The 6,729-nt window shown below is 41.6% G+C and overlaps 1 protein-coding gene across 1 annotated transcript in view; it reads right to left on the bottom strand.

The window, feature by feature from the left end:
* The window catches only part of FRMD5 (FERM domain containing 5), a 348,700-nt gene that overhangs the window by 252,747 nt on the left and 89,224 nt on the right, over positions 1-6,729 (bottom strand).

Here is a 6,729-nt window from a genome sequence, read left to right on the forward strand (position 1 = left end):
AAAAAAAAAAAAAGAAAGATGATGATTTGGGTGAACTGCAAGTTAACAAGGACAACCACTCTTTAGTGGCACTCATTTATTGCCACAGGGAAATGTGGATCCCTTGTTACTAAAAATTCTGATTTTTGTCAAGAGAAGCTGAAGTCTGGATATTTTAGTGAAATATCTTTACTTTCACAGATTGGAAATTATTGCAATGAAAAATATATATAAAGTATAAAGGCTGAAGGATTTGGTCTGTAGACCATCCGTTGGTTCTCTGCTCAGAATATTGAAAGAGTGCTTGTGTTTTAACATTAGAGGGAAAAGAAGAATACAGACTACTGGGACATAAAGTCAAATTATACAAATGAAATGCATTCTTCTCATAAACAGATATATCAAAACTATCCACCTATGTCATATGCAATATAAACTAGTGAAAAATTTTGTTATCAATGTCAGCTTTCATCTCCATGAAAATAGTAGTTGTCAACTACACTCAGACATTTATGTCACATTGCACTGTATGCTTTTAAATCTTGGATTGACTTGCAAAGTCAACTCAGCATTGTCTATACTTTTTAATATACCTGAACTGGAACTGTGTTTATTTCTAAAAGAGAAAGTGATAAACAATGTTCTAATGTTTAATAACATTTTGAGCCAATCACAAGTGGAATGGTGATATAAAACAAAACCACACATGTATATGTATGTATGTATGTATGTTAAAAAGACCAAAAATAAAAACAAATGCTAGGTCAATATGTACATTATCTAAACTTCTCAAATCCAATGAAATGTAAGAAAATACTTTAAATCAATAAATTCAGAATTTCAAAGAAAATATGCTGTAAGAAAATCACAGGTTGAGGGAGGGGGCTGCGGGGAGGGAGGGGAAAAATGAGGACCTAATGCCGGGGGTTTAAGTGGAGAGAAAATGTTTTGAGAATGATGTACAAATGCACTTTACACAATTGATGTGTGTATGGATTGTGATAACAGTTCTTTGAGCCCCTAATAAAATGTTTAAAAAAAAGAAAATCACAGGTGTTGAGGATGTCTCAAAGGACAGAAAGCAAGTAGAGTCAGGTCAGACAAACAAGATTAGCAAAACTGGAGCTCAAAACCAAGCAAACAAAACCCACACCAGTTGCAGCACGTAGGTACCAATTCATGGCGGCCTCTTGTGCTCTGGTGTAAACTGCCCTCTCTGCTCTTCCTGCCTTTCAGAAGCAGACCATCAGTCTTCTCTGCCAAGTCGCCACTCTCTAGGTTCAAATCCCCGTGCTTTTAGTTAACAGCTGAGCACCTGACCATTTGCACCACCCAGAGCTCCTGCGTCCTTAACACTTTTTTTGGGGGGAGGGGGGGGGTAGGCAGGGTAGGCAGGAAGGGGTGTCATCTCGAAGGGTAGATTCTGTTTTAGAGATCCCAGCCTTAGCTGGGAATCGATGGCTAGATGGAGCTAGTCAGATAGATGGAGGTTCTGGACCAGTCACGAGGATAAAGCCGTACCAGGTAAAGGTAGATGGGTTCTTTCCCTCTCTGGATTATGCTCCCATGCATTGCCGTGCAGTTGGTCTGACTCCTAGTAACACCACACAGGGCTTCTGAGGCTTTAAATCTTTGAGAGGGAAGATAGCCTCATCTTTCTCCCTTGGAGGGGCTGTTTGTTGGTTTGAACCTCCAACCTGTGGTTAGCCGTTCAACTCTGACCTGACAGTACCACCAGCGCTACACTGGATTATGCTAAGAAGTAAGTAAGGAGCTAGTGTGACCTTTTTTTTTTAAACCTTTCTTTTCTTTTTCCCCTAAAAACCAAACAAAATAAATCTGTCTTGGAAGACGTACAACCAGAATGCTCCTTAGAAGCAAGAATGGCTAGACTTCGTCTCATATACCTTAGACACGTTATCAGGAAAGACTAGTCCCTGGAAAAGGATGGCATGCTTGCTAAAGGAGAAGGGCAGTAAAACAGAGGAAGACCCTGGATGAGCTAGGCGGGCAACAATGGGTTCAAACACAGCAACAATTGTGAGGATGGCATAGGTCTGGGCAGCGCTTTGTTTGGTGAACCTATTGTCATGATGAGTAAGAATTAAGTCGGCGGCATAAGCTATTGCTTGTTGATAATCAGATCCATCTCATCACTCTCTTTTGACCTCCAGCCTTGTCTCAGCATGGCAGGGGATCATGGCTTTTTGATGACCAGGGACAGGATGGAGATAATCAAGATGAGGAAAGATGATTGATTAGGGGAGATGGATAAATAATTGAGGCTATAGTTCTTTGATCTAACAACTGGAAGAGCCTGCATCTTCACTTTAGGGCAGCAATAGACAGAGGAAGAGCCCTTTTTAAAAATTCTCACAAATCCATCTACACATGCCAATCAGCAATACATACTTTCGTGACTCAGCTAGAAAGTTAAAGATGGAGCAGGTGTAGGCAGCTAAATAGGGTTGAGCGAGCGGGCGAGCCAGTCAGCACTATCTCCTTTGTGGCTCTGTGTACCCAGCTGCTGGTACAGTGCTCTTCTGTCTGTAACTCCCACCCCCTTGGGGCCACGGACCTAGAATTCTTGGATCCTCGTTTTGTTTTCATCCACTCCACTTTCTTCTTCCACCTCAACCTTTTCGGGACTGCCTAGTTTCCTAAGACGTTTCGTGATTCAGAATCAGGAGGATGCGTAGGAGAAAAGCAGAACTGGGGGGTAGGAGAGAAAGAGGGAAGAGCCCTGCTAGCTCTGTCAAATTTTGCACCCACCTTTGACTCTGAGCAACGGGCAAGGAATAGAGAAAAATAAGACCATAGGCTGGAATAACTAAGTTAATCCATCTACTAAAGAGTGGGGGAAGGGTAGAGGAAAACCAACCAAGCAAAATCAGGCAACGATAGCAAGAGAGGGGTTTGCAAGCAGCCCTAGGATGAAAGAGAACTGGAGAGAAAAACTAAGCAGATCGTGAAACACATTCCTGAGGGAAAATTCATATTTTCTAACCTTTATTAAAAAATAACTTCTTTATCATTTTATTGGGGGCTCATATAACTCTTATCACAATCCATACATACATCAATTGTGTCAAGCACATTTGCACATAAGTTGCCATCATCATTCTCAAAACACTTGCTTTCCGCTTGAGCCCTTGGTATCAGCTCCTCATTTTTCCCCTCCCTCCCTGCTCCCCCCTCACCCCCTCACCCTTGATAATTTATAAATTATTATTTTGTCATATCTCACACCATCCAACGTCTCCCTCACCCACTTCTCTGCTATCCGTCCCCCAGGAAGGAGGTTATATGTAGACCTTGTAATCTGTTCCCCCTTTCTCCCTCACTTTCCCTCCACCTTCCCGGTATCGCCACTCTCACCACTGGTCCTGAGGGGTTCATCTGCCCTGGATTCCCTGTATTTCCAGTTCCTATCTGTGTCAGTGTACATCCTCCGGTCCAGCCAGACATGCAAGGTACAATTGGGATCATGATAGTGGGGAGGGGAGGAAGGCATTTAGGAACTAGAGGAAAATTGTATATTTCATCATTGCTACTCTGCACCCTGACTGGCACGTCTCCTCCCCGCAGCCCTTCTGCAAGGGGATGTCAAATTTCCCACTGAAGGGCCCTGGGTCCCCACTCCGCACTCCCCCTCATTCACAACGCTATGATTTTTTTAAAAAAATAACTTTTAATTGTGAAGTTGGAAAGTGATCTACATTTCAGATAATCGATTTTGTATTCAACAATTAAAACTATTTCTCAAATTCCCCAATAGCTTGACCTGCTCCCCTCCCTTTGATTTCTTCTTCCTTTCAAGGAATACTCTCTTTTCCAAGTTAGTGCCTGTCTACTTCTCTAGGCCTGGTAGTGAAATGAGTTACATGTTGACCTACTAGCCTCAAAGTCATCAGTTCAAAACCTCCAGCCACTTCTCAGAAGAAAGATGAGGCTTTCTACTCCCTTAGTTACGAACTTTGGAAACCCACAAGGGCAGTTTGACTCTGTCTTTTGGAGTCGCTATGAGTAATGCCTTAAAGCGTTACTGCTTAACTAACAAACCACCATGATCATTTATCCTTACTCACTCCTGGTAGCCATTAAAGTCTGGTTCTTTGGCTATGAAAACCTTTATCTTTTTGCCCTTTGTAACAGCGATCGTACACAATAGTTGTCCTTTGGGGATGGACTCATTTCCCTCAGCAGAATGTTCTCCAGGCCCATCCATGCCATGAGGTGCTTCCCATTTTCAGCGTCACTCTTTAGCAATGCAGAGTAGTATTCCATTCTGTGCATGTGCCAGAGTTTCCTTATCCATTCTCCTACTGCTGGGAACATAGGTTGTTTCCATCTTCTTGCTACTGTGAAGCGTGTTGAGATGAACATGGGTGAGCATATATCTGTTGGCGCTATGGCTCCGGTGTCTTTAGGGTACATATCCAGCAAAGGGATTGATGGGTCATATGGGATTTCTATCCCCTGTCTTTTGAGGCAGCATCATACTGCTTTCCACAATGGTTGTACAATTTTGCAGTCCCACCAGCAGTGTAAAAATTAGCATTTTCTTAACATTCCTTGAGAGAAACGAGTTCAGACTTTTAAATTCTTTCTGATTCCTTCTAAATTCCTTCTGAGTGCTAGACTGTGCTTCATTGTATGCAGAGATGGTTCACCAAGGCTCCTTCCACCAAGACCTTCAGGTCCCTTCCTGCTGAGGTCAAGAGCACTGGAAAAGATGGTGGTAGAAATATAATCAGGAGTTTCAGCAGCTGTGTGTTCTTTCTTCCCTTGCTCAGAATACAGGTGTCTCAAATATTAAAAGTAAAAAGAATCTCTAAATATAGCACTATCTTTCCATCACTTATAAATCTTCTTCCCTCTCCCTCAAATACATACACAGCTTTAAGGATCTGCTTTAAGGAATTAGAAGGAATAAAAATTAGCCAGTAAATCTGGACTCCGTTTCATTTTTTGCCACTGTGCTTTACGGGGACAAACACCTCAAAGATGAATGAGACAAACTAGAGGTAGCAGTTAAGAGGGTTCTATATTTCAGTAACTTTCCACCTCTGATTTGGAATGAAACTAGAAAGAGGAGATTAAGAAAAGCAATTATGGAAATTTCTAGACTTAAGCTAATTTAAAAGTCCCCAATATTAGTCTTAGTTCCAGGACAGGGCCAAAGTTCTAAGCAGAATAAATTCCTTTAAACAGAGTTAAAAGTGCTTTCCCCTCCCGGGCATATTTGCATTGTGCAGGGCCAAAGACATCGTTAAAAGAAATTTCAGTCTTTAGTAGTGTGTTAGGTGGGGTTGGCTAGAGAAATAAATCCAGTGACATATATGTGTAAGAAAGAGCTTTATATCAAGAAGTAATTACACATCAAGAAAACATCCCAGCCCAGCGCATATGTCTGATACTCGTACAGATTCACGAAACCACGTGCAATGATGCAGAATGCAGGAAGGTCACAGGCCGGTGGGTGCAAAGTCATGTGGATCCAAGGTCGGTGGAAACGTGCCAGGGCTCTGGCAGCTCTCAGGGTCAGCAAGCAGGAATGGGAAGGCAGAGAGAGAGAAGGAGGCGCCACCAGGTTGTGACCCGATTGAAAAGTTGGATACCACCCTTATTCTTTCTACATCTCCAAGTTGACATAAAATCATCGAACTGTCACAGGTAGTCACAGAAAAAATACTTAAAGACAGAAAGAGAGACCTTTCTTATGCTCCTCAACTCCAGAATATGTTGATGGTCTCCTCTGACTATGACAGGGCCACCTTTGCTTAATTCATCTGTATTATTTTATTGAGAGTCCTTCATTTACCATTTCTGCCATATTTTGTCTCTAAATTAAGTCACTTTCTTGGCCTACCTCTCAAATACATATTTTCCATGAAATTGTTCTTTCTTAATTTCTTGCTCAACCTTTATTAAAAATCATACTAACTATTCTAAACTCCATGTCTCAGAGCCATTACGTCTCTGCTCCAAACTCAGGCTCTACGGAGGAGATGCTTGGCAGACACATCAATCCCAAACTCAGATTTGACCAGCCTCTGCCTTCCCCATCCCATGGGATTCACAATGGTGTAATAGAAAGCTTTGTATAGAAATTGTCCTCCAAGAACAGTTTTTAAATTACTGTCACTGATTTCCTGTTGTTTATGACATTTATATGGCACATTTCCTACAAAAGGGCTCACCAATTTCCCCAAGACCCAAGAAAAGGAAACAATGTTTTTCTCCCCAGCAAATGACCTGGAATGATTAAGTAGTAGTTGTGCGGTGAGGTTCTTCATGAAATCAAATCACTCTACTAAACACTGACGGCCACTGACATTAAGACTTAGAGCGACCACCCCGCCTAACCTAATTGGTACTACTATTCTAAGGTGTGTTGTCTTTCTTAAAAAAATCATTTTAATCGCTAAAATCACTTAATCATTTAAAATAATTTTTTAATCATTGGGGGCTCAGACAGCTCTTATCACAATCCATCCATCGTCCATTGTGTCCAGCAGGTCTGTTGCCTTTTGTTCAGTTTTAACACTATTGAAACATGCAGATCACTCCAAAATGAAAATTCAATTTTGTGCAATTTGTTGCTTAAAGTTCTCCAAGGGTAGGTGTCTCTTGACTTTCAGGATGGAATATCCCTGGGAGAAATAATACGTTAAGGTCTTACTTTTCTTTTCTATGGATATGTTTCCACTCCTTTGTGAGAGAGCAGGCTTTGATACTGTCTAAGGG

The sequence above is a fragment of the Echinops telfairi genome, unplaced genomic scaffold, assembly GCF_000313985.2.
Source record: "Echinops telfairi isolate 266 unplaced genomic scaffold, ASM31398v2 ScPeMD7_8;HRSCAF=38, whole genome shotgun sequence".
NCBI classification, from domain to species: Eukaryota; Metazoa; Chordata; class Mammalia; order Afrosoricida; family Tenrecidae; genus Echinops; species Echinops telfairi.